The 24,249-nt window shown below is 38.2% G+C and overlaps 1 protein-coding gene across 6 annotated transcripts in view; it reads left to right on the plus strand.

Annotated features, from left to right (window-relative positions):
- The window catches only part of VEPH1 (ventricular zone expressed PH domain containing 1), a 266,024-nt gene that overhangs the window by 113,981 nt on the left and 127,794 nt on the right, over positions 1 to 24,249 (plus strand). The gene's annotated exons all lie outside the window — the stretch shown is intronic.

A 24,249-nucleotide genomic window follows, 5' to 3' on the forward strand; every position in this document is an offset into this window, starting at 1 on the left:
TTGTATTAATTTTGATTTTTAAAAATATTATTTATCTTGACTACTAAATTTTCCGATGCTCCCTTAAGTCCTGGCCCTGGAAAAGTTGATGGGCTGAGACACAGGTAATAAAACAGCAGAGCACCCAGGGCAAGCTTACCCTTCTGGTAGTGGGTTGTACGGGTTTGGATGGCAGAAGGCACCGCTGGGCTCATTAGATCTTCCCTACGATCTCTCTTAAGCAGCAGCCTTGTTTTTCCCTTGAGATTTAGATGAGGGTCCTTGCCTACTCATAGGACATGACATCTTTTCACAGGCTACAGCCTCATAGAAAGAGCCAGACGGCTCATTGTCCGAAAAGAAACACAGCTGAAGGTTATCGAATCTAATTCGTATCTGCCCACCCACTGACTGTCATCCCCCTTCACGTTCAGGTGCTACGAGGGTTCTTCCGTGCTCTACTTTCTATTCCCTTCTCCTGTTCCAAATCAGAGGCAAGAATGCATTCTCATTGCCAAAGAGGGGGTGGTGGTGGTTCAAGCATTTGGTAATGACCAAATTGTTATTTAGCATGTCTGTATAGAATCTGACATTTTCAAAGGTGTTTACATTAATTTATTGATTAGCCTTCTTTTTTAAAATGGTAACAATGAAAGTGATATTGCTCATATTCAAAATAAGTTTATAATTAAGTATACCAGGACTTAAGAACTGCTAAAATCAATAAAACTCAACACAAACTCTTTACAGTTGCTCCTTTCACTAATAATCCAGGTATTTAATGCACATGTTGGAGAATTTAACATAGGAGAGGTTAATTGAATTCCCAGTTTGATAGAAGAAGTCTGTAGCAAATACAAAATTAGACACATTTTCATCTACTAGAATAGTTTCTTTTTTTTGAAGTTTGGTTTAAAGCATTAAAGATGTGTTATATGGTGAGTTTTAATCTTGTGAAAATGTGAAGCCTGGCAGAGTTACTTTAAGCATATAGTTGTCCAAAACATATTTCTAATTGCCTTGAATTATTTTGGGAGTTACAGAGTTAACTAGGTGACTTCAGTTTTTATTCCAAAATATTGAATGAATCCATCATCTTTACTTAAAAAAAAAACAAACAAACACATTTTTCTTTTGGTGTGTCCTACCAAGAATGACCTTGAACTGAGAATGTATATTCTTTTAAGTTGACATTTTGGATTAATTCATACTTTTGTAATTTCCTGGAAGTTCCTGGGAAATTCTTTGCACCGAGATACGTGTGAGGGTTTGAAGACTTATATGACTCACTGTAAGTACATCCACCAAGAAGGGACTCATGCTGACTGCAGGGGACACGTTGTTATTATTTCAGAGATTGTGTAAACCACTCAGCAAAATGCCAGCAGTCATCTGGCCAACACAATTTTGCTTGTTGTCATGAGATCACTTGGCTTAACAACGTTGTGTTTCTTTCCTTAAAAATGTATTGAAGAAAGATTGAGGCTTAGAATTTGTGTTCTGTTTAACGTGTTGTTGGTATAAAAGAGGCATATTTGGTCTTTCTGGCTATATTATGCAAAGTAATCAAGAAACAAAGAGAAGAAGCATAAAAACCACTTCCACAACATTGAAGTTAAAAAGACAAAAAAAGCCAGCAGGAAATAAGAACAAGAACAGCAATAAAGTATTAAGAATGATTTTAGACTGATGTTACAAAGCCCATGCTAAAAGGACAAGACAAAACAATCCTTTAAGAAAGTTCTTTTTGTATTTGTTTGAATCATATGAAAAAACTGCTGTTTGACTTTCTTACTTTGAGTGATAAAAACACCACTTTCATATGGTTCAACCTAATACTTTAGTAATAAAATATGTTGAAAGAACAGGAGCCTCACTAGTCATTGTACAGCAGAATTCAGCATGTGGTGAATCAGGGTCATCACCAGTAGCATTCTTATCCCCAGTCAGCCGTCTTATTATTGTGTGATATTGATCACAGTGGGGAGAGGTAATGGGGTATAAACAGATCAGCACAAATCTATCATCATGTCTGGAAAAACTGTCAAACCCCAGGTCTCATTGAAGCTGGGTCAGCAGTTCATTTTGGGTGTGAAAGAGCCTGTTATTCCCAAGTCAGTAATTCTCTCCTGGGCTTCCTAGGCCTCTGGCATGGCTGCAGGTTTGCCAGCCGCTGAAAGTTATGTATTTGTATGCAGAATGATAGTCTAATATCACTGCCTCATTTTATTTATATACGAGGCTGAAGGAATTTAGTTCATTTGCCAAGGGGAATTTGAAAAATCGGAATCACTGGTATTCATTTATATGAACAAAAATGATTTAGAGGTTTAAAAAAACACACATGATATTGAAATAAATCCTTGAAAATCTGGCCCATCACTGGAGTTCTATAAAGGATGATATAAAAGCTTACAAGAACCCATCAATGCTGCCTTGGCTCACTTTGAAGTATTTCCTGATTGGGCGAAAATACAGCCCATCTGTAGAACATATCAGCAGGGCTGACTTGCAGAAAGCTAATTTTAAAGCTGGTAATGTAGTCCATTCTCTAATAGACCCACATGAGTTGATTTTATTGACTTGAACAGATAAAAGAATATACAGAAATAAAATAAAACTCATTGTAAATATCAAGAAGCAGGTGCTATTTTCACAGTTGAATTACAGAAAATAGATTGGTTTAATCTCATAGTTAGGATCATTTATCCACAGGGACAGTTGTAAGATTTGCAGGCAGAGTCCTAAATTTTTTCCATTGAATTTGAGAGGGAAAAACAATAAATAGGAACATGTTACAAATTCCCTGGAGCCTCATTTCATTGAGGCCATTGGGCCCCTATTTGAAGAATGCTCTTTAGGGAAAAAAATTTCTAGAGAATTTTTCTTGGTGCTTTGGAATTCATCTTTGATTACCTCCTCACCAGTTTCCATTTCTCCAAAAAGTAGATTTTAATCAAAAGACAGATATAGTGGTGGTTGAGTTCTCACTTCCACTTTCTCCTGACACACATCTCCTGGCTCCTGGCATCTGCAATGGCCCATGAGAAACATTCAAAAACATGGCTAAAGGAAGATCTACAAATCCTTTAGAAGAGACCCCCTCTGAACTCCTCTACTGAGTTAACATCAGATCACTGCCCTTGTTCGTCCCCAGCCAAATGTAGCCGCAAGGTCCAGGCAGGTACGACATCACTGGTAGGGATGTTACGCACTTAAATCCACAATTTAACTTGTTGCAAAGTTCCACTGGAAAACATCAGATAACTTAAATGAAACTTAATTTCTCATTAATTATATTTTCAAAAGTTCTTCTTTCTTAATTTTTTTTTAATTTTCTTTGAATAGTCAAATAAATGACTAACAAAAAATGCCCTAACAATGCTACTGGACAAAGGGGTGTGCTGCTTATCTGCATCTTGGTTTACGTGATATTTATCCATGGGTGAGGTGTATATTCATCCAGCTAGGAAACAATGCAAAGTCAAATTGGTAAGCACATGTACACTCAGGCCATTTTGTATAGAAATTCAAGAGACCTTATCTGCCTGCAAATGAAATGAGTCAACTGAACCCTTGAAATGATTAGTTCCTCTAATACAGTGTCCACCATGGGCGTGTGTCAGATTAAAAGGGACTCTGCTAATAAATAAACATAAGCAAAAGTAAGTACTTAAATTGAGCAAAAAATGCATAGATGTGCATTTCAGTATGTCTCACCCTTAAAGTAGCCACATTAAAAGAAAGAGGAGAAAGAAAAGGAGGAGGTAGCTTAGGACCAGAAGTAGTCGGCTATGGCTTATTTCATATTCTTAAATATGTTCTTCTAAATGTATTATTTGTAAAATAGGTTATATGGCATTATGCTCTTATATCTGTAGTGAGTATTTTAATCCTTTTTAAGGAAGCTCATACTTGGAGATTATTATCAATCATCTATTATTGTTGTTTGGGGACTATCTTTATTCCAAAGCATACAGTGCTGAATGAAATGGTCCTGAGCCACTGATGGTCCCCAGCAGAAGAGTACATTCCCATCTAATTTTCCACAAACCAAATTTCAGGAAAGTGAATGTTATTTTTTTTATTCACTTTCATTATGCAACTGGCAGTATATGCCCTGTAGGGAAACAAAATGGTCCCTGGATATCATCAAATCTCATTTTAAAACCTAGCAAATCTGTATTTCTGAGCTCTGTTGGTGATGAAGAGCTGGTAGCTGGGAAACTGAAAAGAGATTATATGGCTGGTTAAAGAGTTTTGATATGGCGGAGGAAGGGAGGGGTGGAGATAACTTCTTATTTGCTCCACAATAACCATCAAACTTCAGATAATGGAGAATTTTTAAATGTTTTTCCAAAAACATAGGCAATCGTAGAGTAGACAGTCAGGAGTTCAGGTATTTGATAGTTTGGCAGAAATTTCTTCATGTTACTGTCCATTTCCATAGAGGTGCATGTTTACAAAGAGCAGATGAGACTGTCTAAAGCAGACAGAGCCTCATGTCACAGGTTGTCAGGCCCTCTTAGGGTCAGTGAAAAAGAGCCAACGACACCAAGTCCCTGAGTTTCCTCTGTTAACATTTTTGCCATGTCCTTATTAGAGATCAGTAAGAAATTATAAAAAGTAATTTTTTTCTTTTCTTAAATGAAAGATTCAGTGGATTTTTAAAAATAAATCATTTTATGGAAAATAATTGTTTTTTGGATGAAATGTTCACATCAGTTGTCCAACAGCCATTAAAATATTATGTCATTATTAAAATAAGCCACACATGTAGGAGATGTAACGCCATTGCAGGAACTCTGAGTATGATTCTGTTTCTCACATCAAACTCCCTAACTTCTAAGTAGCCTTTTCAGATTGGCTTCTTTCACTTAGTAATATGCATTTAAGCTTCCCTTGTGTCTTTTCCTGGCTTGATAGCTCATTTCTTTTTAGCACTGAATAATAGTCCATTGTTTGGATGTATCTACATTGTAGTATTATATACAGAATAGTTTTTACTTAACTAAAAATTCTCTGTGCTCTGCCTATTAATCCTGACTATTCATCCTTCATGGATCCACTAATTCTACAAATATTTCTAAATGCCTACCACATGCCAGCATCATTCTAGGAACTGAGAAACATCAGTGAACAAAACAGGCAAATATCCTTGTCTTTACAGAGACTGTTCTAGTAGGAAAAGACATACAATAAATAATAGAAGTGATAAATAAAGTAGGTGGGGTGTTGGAAAGTGTGAAGTGCTATGATAGAAGTAGAAACAGAGCTGGCTAAGAAGAACCAGGACAAAGAAGAGGATTTACATTATATGTGTGTGTATATATATGGAGTAGGATAGTTCTAGAAGATCGCACATCACACTATCACCACTCGTTTTCTCTGAAGATTCAGATTGGAGATGAGAGTGGAGGAAAAAAGGAGAGGAGAGAAGAAATGTGCACATTTTAAAGTATACATTTCTTCAAGGTTTGAAATTCTATAGCAATTTTATAACAACAATTTTGTAACTGCCTTCAGTAATAAAGAGAGATGCTGGTAACTTGGACCCGGGTGATAACTCCAGACTCCCCAGAATCCTGTCTAACCAGAGTCTGTAGACTTTCCTGTTGTCCCAACTCTGCTCTTGGAATTGGCAGCTCCAATTCCTCAAACAGGTTGCTTCATCTCCTGTGTCACCAGTTCCTCACCCTAATCCCAAGAATATATCACAGGTCATGGGTTTTCAACATGTGCTCCCTAAAGACCATCAGGGCCCCCTTTTCAGAGGGCCCCAGGTCCCCCTCTTTCCTTCTTTCCCTGCAAACAAAGCAGCTCTGATGTAGCTGAAGTTACATACTGGCCTTCCTGAAAGGTGTTTAAACCAGGAATTCCACAGCTTAAAGAAACTTGAAAAGCACTCAGCTGCATCATTTTTAAGGTTGTTTTTTAAAAGTCCTTTATGCTCTAAATAATTCTGTGTCTTTAGTCAGAGTTGGCAAAATATAAAACATTCGTTATTTGCCCAAGTTTTTAATCAGCCTCAACTTTATTGTTAATTTTATATTTCTGATGTAAAGTTAAAAAAAATGCTTTTCTTTTATACTAATTTTCTGTCCTTTGTCCAGATATCTGTATCTGCCAATTTACAATAGTTTGTTGGAAGAAGATAGGTGAGATTGTTCAATACTTTTGAGGCTTGTCTGACTATCTGCCCAGATTTATTAATATCTATCAAACAGCAAATAAGCAATCATGATCAGCAAATTTCTGCATTGTGCCTGTCCTAGCTGGTTTATTTCTATCCAAATTGTTTGGTTTACCTTACTTAAAAGAAACCAATCTTATTTCAAATTGTATATAAAGGAGCCTTCAAAAATATATAATAAAATAAAAAGAGATAGTTTGCTCAATGTGAGGGGAACAAAACAAACATAGAGAAATAAAATAAATCCAATAATTAAGTTATTTTTCAGAAATATATCCCTGGAAATTTTCACAATTGCTAAATGTGGTTTACAAATTTACTTCTGAGCATTCTAGTGGCCATAGTAAGGAGGGAAATAAAATCAGTTAAAACTCTAAAGTGTCCTAAAAAATAAAATAAAATAAAGTAAAGAAAAATCTAAAATATCCATAAATAAAAGTATGATCATTACTCAGGGGGGAAGAAATGGAAAGTTGTTTATTTATTTGATTGATAAGGCTGTGCTCACCAACAAAGGTATTTACATTATGCAACAAACATTTAACCACTAAACATAACAATAGAGCAGTAGTTCTCAACTGGAGGCAGTTTTGTTGCCAAGTTGGGGACGTTTGATAAGGTGTGAAGGCATTTTTGATTGTCACAGCCTGGGGAGGGGATGGGAGTGCCACTGTCTTCTAGTGGGTAGAGGCCAGGAATGCTGCTAAGCATCCTGCAATGAACATGACAGCCCCCAACTAAAACAATGAATAGTCCAACCCAAAATATCAGTAGTGGCTCAGAAACCCTGCAAGAGAGCCTTTCTTCTCTAAGTGTGGTCTGTGGACCAGCAACATTGACATCACCTGGGGACTTGTTAAAATTCAGATTCTCAGGCCCATCCTCGACCAACTGAATCAGCATTTACAATTTAACAAGATCTCTTGTGTAATTCATATGCACATTAAAGTTTGAGAAGCACTACTATTGTAGAAATGAAAAATTCCAGTGGGTCCTAGTAGTAGAGAAAATAGCTTTCTTCCTTATAGTGATTTAATTAATTACTCTTCATTTAATGCTTACCTCTTTTTTTTTTTTCTCTTTTTTCTTTTTAATTGAAGTATAGTCAGTTTATAGTGCTGTGTCAATTTCTGGTTTACAGCATAATGTTTCAGTCATACATGTACATACATCTATTCCTTTTCATATTCATATTCTTTTTCATTATAGGTTACTACAAGATATTGAATATAGTTCCCTGTGCTATACAGAAGAAACTTACCAATTTAAATATAGTAGTTAATATATGCAAATCTTGAACTCCCAATTTATCCCTTCCCACCCCATCCCCCCCGGTAACCATAAATTTGTTTTCTATCTCTGTGAGTCTGTTTCTGTTTTATAAATAAGCTCATTTGTGTCATTTTTTTAGGTTCCATATATAAGGAATGTCATATGGTAATTTTCTTTCTCTTTCTGGCTGACTTCACTTAGTATGATGATTTCCAAGTCCATCCATGTTGCTGCAAATAGCATTATTTTATTCTTTTTTATGGCTGAGTAGTATTCCATTGTATATATGGAACAACTTCTTTATCCAGTCATCTGTCAATGGACATTTTGGTTGTTTCCATGTCTTGGCTATTGTAAATAGTGCTGCTATGAACATTGGAGTGAGTGTATTTTTTTTTAATTAGAGCTTTAATGCTTACCTCTTAATTGAGAACATGAGTTTTCTCCTCAAGGACACTCAGGGATATGGGGCTCAGTCATCTGGACTGTTTATGGCATTGAACCTGTGGTTCCAGTTGTCCTTTGATTCTTCTCACAGGCTGTAAGTTTTAGAAAGAATGAATAGGCTTGGAAGCCAGGAAACTACTCCTTGTTATATGTTTGAATTTGTACGGTGTGACCTTCTGACTTTTGATGAACATGGCATTTAGTTCCTCATAGAAGATAGTTTTAATAACTTCAGAATACCTTGGGTATCAGAGGTCTTCCGTTATGCTTAATCAAGTTCTGTAAATGAATTAGAAACACATTGATTACATTTCCCTTAAAATATATGTAGATTTAAAATTAAGCAAAAATGTACTGGAGGCAATGTATGCTTTCCTAAACCCAAAACATTGACAAATGGACTGAGACAAGTATCTGTATGTGAATTCACCTATCGCTGATATTTACAGATTAATCCAATTGGCATTCATTCCTTTTAATAGGAACTGATGGTCACTATACTTTGGACCAACTTTCTCTACTAAATCTACATCATTTTTTCTAAGTCCTTTTAAAAAGAACCTTGAAAATACTTAAATAAACACTAACTTTTCCAGTAAATGTAGATAGTTAAGACTATTCCCATATCCCCTATCATGTCTTTTGCTGAATTTTTATTTTACAGTCACACCAGTACTTAAAACACAGTTATACCCAAGGGTTTTATGTTTGTTTGATTGATTGTTTTTTACCAAAGCCTTTGAACTCTTATAAATAATGAAATCTACAATATCAAGACAAACACAGACATCCTTTATATTCTTACAATATTGATATTATATAGTCTCTTCATAATTCCAGTTTCAGATGTACATTGAATACTTAAGATGTTTGTTAATGTTTCCAGAAGTTTTGTCATGTTTAAATTTGCATCTCCTGGATTATTGTGGATTTTTTAATTTATATGCAACAGCAAGAGGAATTATTCTGTCTTCTTAAAGTGATTCAGTAAGTATATAAATTAAGGTGTTTATTTGAGAATTTAAAGCACTAAAACAGGAAGCAATTTCCAAAGCAAAGAATAAAATGATAGCATGTTGCCATCCTTGGTTTGTTAAAGTGTTACCTGTGAATACCTTTAATGTAAATTACAGTGCCCTGATGGGTAATGGTACCCATCTAAGTTCAGCTTAGAAACTGGTTTTTCAAACTCTTGGAGCTTAAGAAATTCCAAATGCTTTTAGTCAAACATTGTTATTGTTAACTCCCAAACTCATGCACATTTTAAGAAAATGTAATCCATGTGTTTCAAATTCATTTTTGCTTTATCCATCAAGATATGGTTTGGGAAACTTTTCTGACCCATATGAAGTGTTTTACTCATAATAGAAATCTCATCAAGCTATGATGTTGCTTTGTTGATATTAGGAAAAGAAATGGAGCCAGATTGCTGAAATGATGACCATACTGACTTTTGAAGAAAAAAATCTTTTCCTAGTTTTGATCACACTCTTTTTCTCCCATCTCAGTTACAGTTAAAAAAAAAAAAAAAAAAGCAAGCAAACAAACAACAACAACAAAAACATAACTTGACATGGAATCATTCAATCAGCTGGTTGTAGGCAAGCTTTATACAGAGAGATACGGATTGACCACTCCACTCAAACATGTTAGGCAAGGTTGGTCTTGGAACCACCCCTACGATAAGGTAACGATGGGGGTTAGGTACAATAAATCAAAGGGTCTGAGAAGAATACCCCTTCTCTTTCCAATCTGAAGTCTATACCACCAACATCACCACCTTCTTGCAGAGGTGGGGGGGTAACCTTAAGTAATTTGTATTAGCAGTACACTCCTTTGTATTCCCACCCTTTGTCTCTTTCCCACAGAGGGGCCCAACGGCCCCAGGCAGTTGAGGGTCTGGAGATGTAAGAACTTAAAGGAGCAAGGGTGAAAGTGGGGTGTGCCCAGTGAATGGACCAGTATCCCAAGAGCAGCTGGAGCCCTCATTTACCTTGTAACGCATGCTCACCCAGTGCAGGGCCCATGGCTTGACAGCACCAGCCCAGGAGGCCGGGCAAGGTTGACATGTTTGGTGGGCAGCTGACCAGGGAGAGATATCCATTGCAGCAATGCTTCCAGCCAGAGTTAGCCCTTGCAGCCAGCGTAGAACTTCCCACTTCACGGGTCACTGCCTTCATCAGTTAAATGACCTTCCCAAAATGCTTCTTTGTGCCCTGGAAAGGAAACTCCTAGAGCCTTTCTCTACCCTTGTGTGAGGTTCCCAGCTGGTCCAGCAAAAGTCTGGATCACCAGCTATGGTCTTCTCAGCCTGTGGTGAGAACAGGCCCAGGGTGGGACAGGATTAGCGCTTGAAGCCAGAAGAGATTCCGCAGGCCCTGGAGTAGGACCCAAGGTGCCATTTTTTAGGTTTCCAATAGCTTGGCTTTTAGGGGTCTGGCTTCAATAACACAGTTATCTAACATCATACACCTTGTGAGACACGTGCTGAGGGTGTCAGGGTTTGAAGTCCCAGAGACAGAGCTGAAGTGGAGTATCCTAACCACAGCAACTAAGATGAAAAGCAGGCAACACCGGGAGCCTGAATCAGTATCTTGTGGCATCTCTTCAGCTCTGGACTCTCTCTATCCTTCATGCCTAGCACAGTTCCAGGCACAGAGCAGGTGCTCAGCACACAGAGTTGAATGAATGAATGAATGAACAAATGAACAAACAAATGAAGCAACAAAAGAAGAGTAAGGAGCAGGCTTGCCCAGAAACTGACCTAGCATTAATGTGCAGCTGAATTTCGATCTTTTTGTCAGATGGACTTTCACATTGCATGTGACTTTTCACTTATGGTTAGGTTGACAGCCTTTATTACACTGAGGAAAGAGAAGTTCATTGTGTTGTTATGCAACATAAAAGGTTGAAAATCCACAGAGATTGCCACAAATAAAGAAATTATATCTCGAACTCAGCATTTAAAAAGAGGCAAAATGGTTAATCATTTGCTGACAATATCTGCATGGTGTTTTTCAAAACATTTGATACATTGAAGAAAATACTGAATTAGTGGAAATTGATAACTGTTAGTTCTGTTTAAATAAATGAGCTTCATTATAGTTATTCATACAGAAGAGAAGAGCAGGAATCAGGCAGAGGGGTGGAGTGGTTAGAAGCAAGGGCTTGCGCGGCCAGGCTGGGGGCCAGGAGACTCTCTTCCACAATAATGGCCAGTTCATTACATATTTGAGAATTTAATGAGATAATCATCCAAAAATCATTACTCCTAAAAGCTTTTAGTATTTTTAACTCAAAATTCAATCGGTATTCACATTGCAGTCTCCAGCTGTCATGGATGTTAATTATGTATGGATTTTTACCCATAGGAAAAAAAAGGAGTTGGGGGGTGGGTACACAGTGTAACTCCCCACAACCTCCACTGCCCGTGTCTCAGAAAGGCATCGGCTGAGTGGTGGATGAGGCGAAGACTCCTCCTCCCCAGAACAGTCCCACAGGCTGTGTCACTTGTGGGGAGAATGACCTTACTCTTCAAACTATAAATGGGACACGTGAGCTGGAGAAAACTAACTGCCAATTTATTTATAGTCAGTGGTTTTCAGACACAATTCCTGGTTTCTGAGTATTTTGCACCTCTGAGACTGTGATTGCCTAAAATTGTTTTATGTATAAAACAAACTTAACTCATCACTTATCTGCCAGAATGCTATCCCACTGTGATAATTTTGTGACAGCTGATAGCTTACTTGAATTTATCAACCAACAGCACAACCAAATTCTAATCCATTTCCTAGTGGAAAAAATTCCCAGTGAAGTTAATTTTTAACAGTTGTGAAAGTATAATGTTCACTGTAAAAACTTGGAAAACAGAGAAAGAATTAAAGAAAATCACCCTAAATCTTTCCATTTTACCACTGTTAGAAATGTTCCTTCCAGGACTTTTTCTATGTTGGAAAATATTTTGACCTCTTAGGGAAGGGATATTTTTCAAAGATGCTTCACTTTTCAATCAGATGGTGAAAACTTGGATTTGAAAAATGTGGACTAGTTTAAGAGTACAATTTAAAAAATCTAAGCCAGCAACATGTAATTATAAGGACCTTGTGCTATGAAATTTAAGCAGGATAACCTTCTAAATGGAATATTTTTGTTGGAGCACTAGAAACAACAAAACCTGCTAGTCAACAAACATTAATTTAAAATGTAAAGAGTTGTCAGATTTCCCTCTATGAGTAACATTTCTCTCACAGCTATGTTGGATACAAGATACTGAATCTAGATCAACACTTTTCCTTAAAAGGATATTCTTTTGCTATACCTTAATAGGATACATTTCTTTCCTGGCCATGGCTAAGGCTAAATGTAATAATTCAAAAAAATGTTAACATTCTCCAAACAAGCTTGAAATATAGAAAAATATTTACATCAAGTCTTACAATGTTAATCATTCTCAACAGCTTGCATTCTAGATCAGAAGTTGGCAAACTTTTTCTGTAAAAGGCTAGGTAGTAAATATTTCTGAACAGAGACAGGCCATGAGATCTCTATTGCAACTACTCAACCCTGTCATTGTGGTGTACAACCATCCATAGATAATACATAAATGGTTTGGCATGACTGTGTTCCAATAAAACTTTATTTTCACTAACAGGCAGTAAGTCAGACTTGGCCCACAGCTGTAGTTTATCGAGCCTTGTCCTAGATAGTCAGCTTTTACTGGCTGTCACATTCATCTGGAGTTTTATGTTGGATGGGATTTAAGGGTTTCTGACCCATCCCCTACCCCTTACACACACAAGGCTTCTAGTAAGCATGGTGGGTAGTACATATGTTTTTCTCCACTACCACTAAAATGCCATTTAAATGATAATAAAAGAATTTAAAAGTATAAACTTATGAAAATGGAGAAGACCGCAAACAAAGGATGTCAACAAAATGTTTGGCAGAGTAAAGGAGATACACACTTGGCAGTAAACAGTGCCTGGATAATATCATCTGTGGTCCAAGGGAGGCACCACATGAGAGGGGTTTTGTACAGTTCTGCTGAGTTCTAGTGATCTAGTTAGTGTTGGAGGCAGCAGACTGCTTCTCAGGAAAGTTGGGCCCAACCTGATGTAGTCACTGCCTGACCTGCCACACTTGGCTTATTTGTAAAACTCAAAGTAATTGCATGTAGAGATGGAGGTCTTGACTCCAACCGTAAACGTTTGGGGATTCAAAGGGCTTTTGGAATGAGAAGAATAGTCCCAACAAGAATTAACAGTTTAACTGCTAGTTCTTTTAGTGCTATTAAGCCATTTTGAAGGCTTTCCCTCCAGGCTTCTTTCTAAGACCTAAGGGAACCATATGCTCTTATTTGCAGAGTCCTTCCTAGTACCCATTGATGAGGTTCCATCATGTGAGGAAGGAAGGAGCAGAAAGTCAGAAGACAAGAAAGGCAGAAAGGAGGCTTCTGGGTGCTGATTTGCATGTCTGGGTCTCTGTCTGCAGAAGGAAGCTCAAAAAGAGGGACACTGATAGCTATGGTGCCAGATGGGCTATTCAGATGTCTCACTCCACAGCCCTGCATGAGTCTGGCAGACTAAGGCACTGTGTTAGGAAGCCGTGTGTTCTGTTGTGACAGATGCAAACTTCAAGGGTCACTGGGGTCATATATAATAAGCTTTGCTAACTCTGAGCTAGTAACTCCCATCCCCTTCGGAGCAGAGTATTTGGAGAATTGATGAGAAAAAAATAATATGCTAAGTTGAATGAGGTGTTTTTTTGTTTGTTTTTTGAGACAGACCCTTTTTATGCTGTTTTCTTTTGTCCCAAAGCAGACACTAGTTATGTTCAGGTCCTGTTTGCTCTATTCAGAGGGAAAAGCATTGGACTTCATGGGTTATTATTACCACCACCACATTACTGTTTCCTTTGACCTGACTTCCTTTTCTTATAATAAATCTTCCTATCTTCTCCCTCTCTTTGATGTTCTCATCTCCTGTCTCAGCATATTGTATCTGCATTTCCTTCTCCCATGTACATTCCTTTCATTCTTTAGTTTGGTCTGCTTTCTTTGAGAATGTCAAAGAAAAAACACCCGGAGATGCCAGATGCACAGACTTTTCCCCAGCAGCTTCTCAGAGAGCATTTCACTGAGCAAAAGCATCGTAATATTGATGAAGGTGATAAGGAGAGGGGGCTGGCCACTGATCTCCGGTTTTGGCAGAAGGTAAAATTAAAATCAAATCAAATTCAGCAGCCCCTCTATCCCACGTGTGTTAGGAAAGGCCTGGATATGGGAACTGTGAACCTTCCTGGTGATGGAGTTTTAGCTGTGCCATCACTGCCCACTAGGTGCTGTCGGCTTGTGGTGGCCTCTGGTTCACACCTACTGGATTTTACATTAATGTGGATACCTAAAGCACCACATCCCCAGGACCATCAGGATGTGGGCAGACAACCTGCTGTTTTTACCCTTGGATTTATGTCAAGTGGTAGTTGTACTTGGGGAAAGGCTGACTCAGGAAGATCAGAGAGAGGTAAAAAAGTGGGCATTCGCCATGTCAGACCTGCAAGAAGAGCTTTGGCCATCTCATTCTGAGCCAAGTGCAGACGGTTCAAGCAGAAAGGAGGAGTTGCAAACTTAATAAGGAAATAAAATTAACTCAACTACCTTTTGTTACACTCTTTATTACCATTTTATTCTTAGAGCACAATATAGTCACATGGTTTCCTGTAAGTTCACTGGGTATGTTTTGAATTGCTTTTTGTGAATGTGGTCTCTTGAATCTTTATAAGGAGCTCTATTAGCCCAATCTAACCTTGGTATGTCTGGGTTTTTTATTTTATTTTATTTTTACAGCTTCTATTTTGACTATCTTCTTCCTGGCTAACCCCTACCCTCTTAAAAACAAACAAGAAAATAGGGAATTATTGTAAATTATTGAACAAAGCAATACACAGATTATAAATAATAGGAATAGATCACCATTTGATTTCTACAATTGGTTTGTCTATGTATCAGTTAGTATTTAACTATAAATTGATAGTGCCTGCTATTTGTATTTTTTTTGACATATAGTTGATTTATAGTGTTTATGTTAGTTTCAGGTGTAGAGCAAAATGATTCTCTTATACCTATATATATTATTCTTTTTCATATTCTTTTCCATTATAGTTATTACAAAATACTGAATATAGTTCCCTGTGCTATGCAGTAGGTCCTTGTTGTTTACCTATGCTATTTGTATTTGATGTGACTTATCCCACTAGTTTCAGGCTCCAATGATTTCCCACATGGACTTGCTCTTTCCAAATGGGTTGACTCATTATGAGTAAGAATAGTTAACTTTACTAAATATCTTTATGTTGATTAGTGAGTATTTACTAGATAAAAGAATAACTGCATAGATTGTTTTTATTTAATCCTGATGAAAAGCCTATAGTCTAGTGATTGTTATCCTCATTCTGTGGATGAGAAAAGACAAAGTCAAATAGCCTGTCCAATGTAATTTGGCCAGTGGGTGGCAGAGTCATGGCTCCACCCTGGATTCTTGGCCTTGTCACTGTTTCTATCCCACACTGCCCTTTTGGATATACCATCTCCATCCCCACTCCATGCCTTTGCCTGCATCGCTGCTCCTCTAGGTGCCCTCTGCTCCATTTCTCTAAGCCCGCCATCCATCAAGTCTAGAATAAGTACTACTTCCTCTGTCCTCAGTGACTGCATATACTACTATCTTGCAGTTTACCTTGGATTGCTATTTTTTAATATTTGTATATTCCTAATATCTCTTTTTAAGTTGTAAGACTGTCAGCAAGAGTCTTGTTTTTATAGCTTCAATACACAGCTCAATGCTCCATACTTGATAAATCCCCAAAGTATTTGTTGATGATGATGGTATTAGATGTCTCCTTGGTGCAGGGTATCAAGTGACATCAACCTTCTTTAAGCTTACCAGCTATTCACAATTGTTACAGCAACTGCACCAGTGGCAGGTAATCTGTAACATCTTTCAGAATTTATGCTCTAGGAGTACAGTTCATAGAAAATACCTTCCTTGGAGGCTTTCAGTTATACTTGTAGCCTGTAGTCTTGAGTTTCCTTTAAGTCTAGAATTATGTTCTAAAATTCACTTTCTGAAATATTCATAATATATCTCAGAACTGGCTTCCCAAAGTTAGTTGCTTTCTATTCAGTGAAACCTCACAAATGAAACAAGATGCTCCCTAATTTTCCCATGTTAGACACATGATGATGAACTCAACTTGGAATAGATTCCTAGTGGACATCTAGGAAAACCAGGCTCAGTTAGGAGTTGCTAAAGGCCACTTCTTGCAAGAGCTTCAGAGTTTAAGACAGTAGATATATACTGTATGGAGGTCCCGTACAACTTATAACAACCTATCTGACGTCATCAAACCTCTTGATAAATACATACCACTCTCAAGAGTTTTTAATTGAGGCTGTCAGGTGGCAGTGAGGCCAGAATGCCTTGGTTCAGAACTGCCAGCTGGAGAGAGGAATGAGGTAGATGTCTCACATGTAGATAATCTTAGGCTTGTCCTCCTTCCCTCGGGGCAAAACATGTAAATAGACCCATTTTAGTGGAGCTCAATAATGAAATTTCCTAAAATTTCCTGTGTCCTAAGTCTGGTTGTTGTTATACATTTTGCAGAATTGTAAAGTAATTGGTAGCACATGGAATGGTACCTGCAGGGGATCAGGGCTTGCCTGCCTTGTTTGCCTCTGCATAACTTTTGATATATCTCTGCTTGGTGGAGCCAAATGTTTATTTATGACATATGGGCTTCCACTGACTCAGTGTGACCACAGAGTGACTCTATTATTGCCAGAAATCAACTACATTTGCATCATGTAAATATACACATACACACACACACACACGCATCCATATATGTTTATATTTCAAAATTCATATAAATTCCAAAATTACTTTCATGTCTTTGTGCCAGCTCCTATGAAAATATCCCAGATTTGTTTCTGATCATTTTACTGTTAACTTCTTTGTATTCTTACTACTGTATGGAAATCTAACTTGTGTTTGGCGACCATAAATAGTACATAGTAGGAAACAGGTGAGTTCTTCCCAATGAATTTTCCCTGGAGATTTTGTAATTGGCAAAGTGTTCAGATTCCTGTTCCTAGAGCTGAGTCAGACTTGTCACTGTTGTAGAAAGTCTTTCTAGTGGTTACCAAAAATTCACTGGAGAAATAATGAAAAATCAATACAGTCACTTAAAGATAAGTTAAATTAAAATTTTTTTCTTAACTTATATTTCATTATTCTTACTTTGGAGGGAGTATTGGCTGGAAATATTAGAAATAATATTGAAATTAATCCAGAAATATGAACATGTTGCCACAATAACCTTTTTCTATAATTATGAGCAGTCAGTCACCCAGTCAGAAATGACCCCAATGTGAATACTGTTTGTAACGGCAACTACTCATCTGTCTGCACAATCGGGACAGAAAAGTGACTCCAGAGGTCACTATTTAAGTACATCTCCTTCACCATTAATATGATGGTTTTGTTTTTAAATTTGGATATTATAAGAGCAAAGAAATAGTTGTTTAAAAATATACGACCACTCCTCAAGAAATTAAACATAGAATTACCTTCCTTAGAGCCAGCAATTCCATTCCCAGGTGTATACCTAAAAGAACTAAAATAAGCATTCCAACAAATCCATACACTATGTAAATGTTCACAGCAGCCCTGTTCACAAAACCTCAAAGCTGGACACAATCAAAATGTCCATCAGTGATTGAATAGATAACAAAATGTAGCATATCCATCAGTGGAATATTTAGTCTTCAAAAGGAATAGATACATGCTACATCGTGGATGAACATCATGCTAAATGAAAGAAGTAAGATACAAAATATGAAATATCCAGAATAGGCAAATCCACAGAAACAAAATGCAGATTTGTGGTTGTCAGGGGCTAAGGGGAAGTGGAATGATAAGTAACGGCTTAGTGGGTCAGGGGTTCCATTTGGAGTAATGAAAAAGTTCTGGAACTAGACACAGGCGATGGTTTCACATTATAAATGTATTTAATGCCACTGAATTAGATTCTTTAAAATGGTTATTATGGTAAATTTTACGTTGTGTGTTTTACAGTTTAAAAATTTTTTTTAAATATGACTACACATTCTGTGACAAACTCCGTCCTTAATAAGCAGCAACTACTCCATCATTATAGTATGGCTCTGGGTTAATCTCTCTGTGCTGCTACTAGTAGCAGCAAGCACTCTGTGCTAGGTACCATTTTAAATGCTTTACTCTACTCTGAGCAAGTATTATTCCTAAGTAACAAATGCAGAAAGTGAAATACAGAAGTGAAAATGAAATTTTCCCCAAATCACATAACTTGCAGATGGTAGACCTGATATTTGATGCCAGGTTGTCTAGCAACAAAGCAACAAAGCCTGTACCGCTGGCTGCTGTGCTATTGGGTGAGCTAATGTTGTCCTGTGATAATAAAGCTGATGTGCTTATGGCAGCATGTTCTCAGGCTCCCAGAATAATGTCGATGAAGTTTCGGTCCTTAAAGAACAGACTATTTTCATGCAAATCTGCAAAGTACAAACATTTCTATTACTTTTATTATTTGTTTGGTTACCATATAATCAATTAGATCAGTGGTTTAATTACCATTGAACATACATATACCATGAAAGAACTACAAGAAGTGCAATTCCCTTTGGGTGCAAGTTCACTGTGCTGTGCAAGGCTATTGGCTGTGGTCAGAGGTATCCTGTGGCCATTTGCAGTCTTCTGTTGGAACAGGAGTTACATGCAATTTCTCAAATATATCTCTCCCTCCTTGTCTTTCATTCCTGGGGCTAGACTTAGTAAGCTAAATGAGGTTTGGCTGAGTCATAAAGCAGGGACTTGGCCATAAGGCATGCAGGGGGCTGAGAAAAGTAAGGAATATCATAAACACAGAGAATGGGTCCAGAAGTGATAGGTGAGAAGAAACTAACTAGAATAAAATAGCAGCTTCCTTCAGGGATTTCTGTACAATCCCGAATCAAACTGTCTGAGAAGTGTGCCTCACTTGCGTTGCATTGCAGAGCCTCTGTATTGCCCAGCTCTAGAAAGGCATCATTTACCCTGTGGCCTGTGAATAACACCCTGTGGACTCATGCAGAGGAAAGCCTGTGTGGCTATAAGCAGAGGTCCCTCAGATAAAGCCTGAAGTCATATCTAAAAGGATGTAGTCTGCAAGGCAACCAGAGCTCTTGGACAGACACAGTTCTTGGCAGCAGGTAAATGCTGAAGGGCACGTTTCCAGCATATACCATTGAAGTAGACACAGGGAGACCCACAAACAGGGCCATTCTCCTGATGGGAGGGCACAGGCAGCAGTTAGGCAGGATTCAGAGACAGCTCCCATTCCAATGAGGAGATGGAGTGGGTCCCACCAGTGGGGAGGAAGTAAGGACCCATGACTTACTGTTCACCTATCTTAATCTCTGTTCATCCCACCCAGACTTCATCTAGCCCAGTAGAATTAGTGGTGACAGAGCTCCTGGTTAACCATCAGGTCTGCCTCCCTTGGTTCTGTAAGTGGCTCAAGCAAAGCCTGCCATGGGAAATTGTTACTCTTGATAGGCAGCTAGGGCTGGCGTAGGCAAGGGCAGGTTTCATGATATTCGTACCTGGAGCGCAGCCATTTCAGGCTCCTCATTAGTGCTTATGGAAACTTAGTATTATAGCTCTTTCTTGCCTGTTCGCCATCCAAATCCTAGGAAAGACCCCTGATCGTTTATCCCCTCTGTTCTTTTCCTGCCACTTCTCTCAGTCCAGGAGTCCAGCCCAGGACTCGATAATAATGAAGTGTTTCCTTACAGCACTTTTTCATACAGAACATTACCAGATAATATGTGTTTACTCTAATGATTGGGTATTTATGAAGGTGGAAAGTCCTCTCCTGGGGGCACCAAACCAATGGTTTTCTGCTAGGAGATTTCCTTTGAACAAGGTGCTATCACATAGTATAGATGGGTTTTAAATATTTCAACCATTTTCAAGCTGGCTCTGGGTCATAAATATCTCTCATCGAGACTTTTGGATTCTCAGATTCTCCTTCATAAGAGGGCTCTCAGTGAAGTAGAAAAAATGGCAATGAGGCCCTGCCAATGTAAAAACACTATTTAATTTCAAAATGGAGCCATTATAATCTAAATACACAGCAGGGGGAAATTGGACTGTGCATTTTGCCATGCTTTTAAGTGTTTTGAACCTTAAGAATAGCTTTCTGAGCTGGTTCCATTTCAATCCTGTCTTAGAAGAGAGAAACTACCATTCAAAGGCCCTTCCAGCTCTGGGACTTTATGATTTTTTTAACAAGCACCTGGCATCAGATTTCCCACATAAGGCACATTTTTGAAATGCCAGAGGTTTTTTTGGTGGTGTGGGGGAGGCAAGAGGCTACTCCTACAGCCTCAGTTGAATGAATGGTGATTGTCTTCTCACCCCATAATTCATGCTACCCTCTGGACCACTGGGAAATAGTCAGTTGAGGCAGGGATAATTCAACTATTAACCCTCACTTTAGTTCTTCAATAGATTTTTCTGTCTTCCTCTGTGGGACAAAATATTTAACCAGATGTTTCAAATTTACAACTAGAAAGTTGAGTTTCTGAAATCTAAATGACATTACTACTCTGTTTTATGATATAACTTGTTCTTTTCTCTGGGCAGCAATAAGAAAATAATTAACCAGAAACAGTAAAAAAAAAAAAAAGTTGATTCTGTTTAATATTAACTGTGACGATTGATGTCATTATCACCAGATTTTTTAAAAATATATTTTTATTGAAGTATAGTCAGTTAAAAATATTGTGTCAATTTTATCACTGGATTTTAGGTCACATAAGAATGAAACAAATTACATTCAAGTACAGCTTGAAAGCAAGCAATAGATAAAATGAAGGCTTTCAAAGATATGTTGACCTCTGTCATATGTAACACTGATTTATAGAAAAATGATTTTGTGATTATGACATTAACTTTTACTGTAGACGTTCAGGTTTCCAAGGCTAACTCAATAGAGGCAGTTTATCCCCTTGACTTATTTCCCTGATTGCTATGCTTTCAGTTAAAGGAGTTCCCACTGGGGAACAGTAGTACTTTGAGTTGGAATTTCATGGGTCAGTCACGTAGGCTTCCTTCAAGAGAGGTTTGGGCATGAAAGGAAATGTGCCACGACTCATCCAATTGTGCTACACAGATCAAAACTGCAATCAAAACCAAATAAACCATCATGTCTCTAAATACTGTAAAAATGAAAGTGATACAAAATTTATAATAGGATTTACATAACTTAAAATACCTACGTATAAATGAAATCCTCTTTGACTCCATCTATTATTAATTTCTGCTTAAATCAGACATAGTAAATTACTTAATGTCTTTGAGCTTCAGATTCTCCTTCTACCCTGGAAGTATGTACATCACAGGATGTGATGTTGTGAGCGTGAAGGGGCAATACACCCATAAAGCTCTTAGAATGGAGCCCGACATATAATAACCAATCAATTAACGTTAGCTAGTTTTTCCCTTTTTTTGCTGCAAGAAAGTCTTCTTCTCACTTGGGATGCTTTGAATACAGCAAAGTATCAAGCCTTTTCTGAGAGCTTCCTGGTGGCATCCTTGCTATACATGTCTCTGGCTTCTGAGCCTTGAAATAGCAACAGCATCAAAAGCCTCTCTTACTCACTACTCATGACATCCTAGAATTTTGAAGGATTTCAGAGATGAAGTGAATGACTTCAGCACTGCTTTGAGATCTTCTTTCTTGCTAGATCTTCTGTCATGTTTCCAGAGAAATTTATTTCAGTTGTATAGAATTTTATTTCAGCCTGCACTTCAGTATTAGCTCTATAAGTTCTTTTTAAAACAAGCAATTAGGTGAAAATTTCAGGACACTAAGAGACCTAGAGATTCCAGGGGTCATTAGGATCTCCTTTTCTCTAATCAGAACAGCACTACAGCAGACCACCTAGCTGAGGGTCAATTTCTTTCTCCATATAGTCATAGTTGTAATTGTGATCATGAAAATGGTAAGACACATTACTAAGTAAGTACTTGCTCTGTGTAAAGCACACTTCTGTCTGAAAACCTCGCATGAATTCATTTCTTTTGTGCTCGTGTTAACCAAGGTGACCAACTCTTGGTTTGTGCAAGTCTTTCCCAGTTTTAGCACCAAAAGTTTTAAGTCTGAGGAGCCACCTCAGTCCCAGGCAAACAGAGATGGTTGATCACTCTAAACAACTCTTAGATATAGGTGCTATTATTATTGTTCACAAGTAAGCCACAGAGAGGTTATGTAGCTTGCCCAAGGACATAAAGCTAGTAAGGAGGAGAGTCTAGCTTCGAGTCTGGGCTTTTAACCACCATCGCGGAGCAGAACTGGATTTTAGATGAGGGGTCAGAGCAATTGGCCAGAGAATGGCTTCTAAGGGGAGGGGCTTTTCAGTCCCTGTCTCAGGGCAGAAACATTGGTTATAAGAGCATCCAAGAATCTCCATCACGTGAAAGTTAATGGACAAGTCTTACCCTGTTCTTTAGGAGCAACATAAAACAGCAAGCCGATACAATTTCTCAACTGTTTTCACATAAGAAATTTGCAAGTATATATACACAAAGAGACACTACAGATCACTGCATGTGATTAGATTTCAGCCCTCACGTGCAAAGTGTCCCAGTACCCTTCCTCAGCTGACTCCCCACCCTCTACCCTTTGCTGCTTGACTCTTAATAAAACTCTCTACTTTCTGTTAGGACAAGATTTCTGTCTCCACCCGATCTTCTTGTTCAGTGTAATTTTATTCTCTATCACTACTTTCACTTATTGTAAGATTGCAGCATTTCACATTACAACTCAGCTTTGTAGAGGAAATCCACCATCATTTGTCTAGAGCTTTTCATGGACAACTAACCATTGGTCAGTAAGGGGGAAATTAACTGAGTCTTTGTTTAAATTTCATCTCATCCGATCACTTGAGTTGTACATTTAGGAAACAACCTCTCATTTGGTTATAAATATTCTTTCTCTTACACCCCCCATCCTTATCTCCCTAAGGTGGCTTCTGGAAGCATGAGGAAGTGGGTCCTGTTTCCTTGTGATGGTGGAACAGCTTTGTGCCTAGAGGATGGGAGTGTCTTCCTGTGTAAAGGATAAGGTCCTTTGCTTGCTGATTACCCTCTCAGCTAAAGTCTAGGATGATGTTACTTATCTTCCAGGCACTATGTGCATGGGCAGGCCCATAGCTCTACCTGGCAGTCTGACTGCACCTCAGCACCCACTGATGCTGTGGCCCGCTCCGAGGCCTGGTTGGGACAGTGCTTTCTGCACTACACTGGGCAGAACTCCTCCTCACTACAGTGATTTCTCTGAAAAGCTGTCCAGCAAGAACCTCAACCTCTTCTTTCTCATATCCACTCCATTATAGAGGCAGGGGTGGTCCATGAGAGCTGAATCTCAGACCTTCTCTGCCTGCCTCCAACCTATGCTTTTAACTAAGTTGGCTTCCCTGGACTGGTGCAGAGAGCCACCTGGGAGTGGATCACCTTCCTAAAGGTCACCATTGCCCTCCATGTTACCATACTTAATTTAATATACGCCCCTTCCCCAAACTGAAGTCCAAACATAGGGAAGGCAGAACCCATTTCTGATGTCTTCTCTTCATAATCTCCCCTGCTAGAACTTAAAAGTCTTCTTTTACTTCTTCTATATTATATTCTCCCTTCCAACCATAAAACTGATCTAGCTGCCATCCTCTCCACATCACAGGTCTGTAATGGAAGTTCTCCATGCTCAGGGGTTGATAGATTAAAGGAAGATAAAGAAATGTATAAAATCCTTCCTCAAGACAAAAGCTTTGCTTGCAAGGCTGTTGCTGTGCTGTATCATACAATTTCAGCAGTTAAAAGATGGATTCCTTCTTACCTTAGTCTTTCTCTTTGTATTCCTCTAACAGTCTAATGTCTACCCCACCACCACTTCATGGCCACCCTGCCAGGTAGGTGGAGGCTCTAGTGTGTTGGGGCAAAGCTTAAGAGAAAAATACATTTAAAACTAGAAATATTAGCCTCATTGCTTGGTAATTTAGTGAGACATCATTTAAATTACCTGCTTTAACCAATATCAACTTTTTCATTGTATATGACTGTTTTCTTTCTAAATTATATAGCTAATACATGAACATAAACCCATAAGGAAAGAATTAAAATAATACAGAAGTATGTGGAATAAAATGTGCATGCTCCCCTCCCCTAATCCCACTTCTCAACCAGAAGTAATTATTGTCAATGGTTGATATATAGTTTGCC

The sequence above is a fragment of the Camelus bactrianus genome, chromosome 1, assembly GCF_048773025.1.
Source record: "Camelus bactrianus isolate YW-2024 breed Bactrian camel chromosome 1, ASM4877302v1, whole genome shotgun sequence".
In the NCBI taxonomy this organism is placed as follows: domain Eukaryota; kingdom Metazoa; phylum Chordata; class Mammalia; order Artiodactyla; family Camelidae; genus Camelus; species Camelus bactrianus.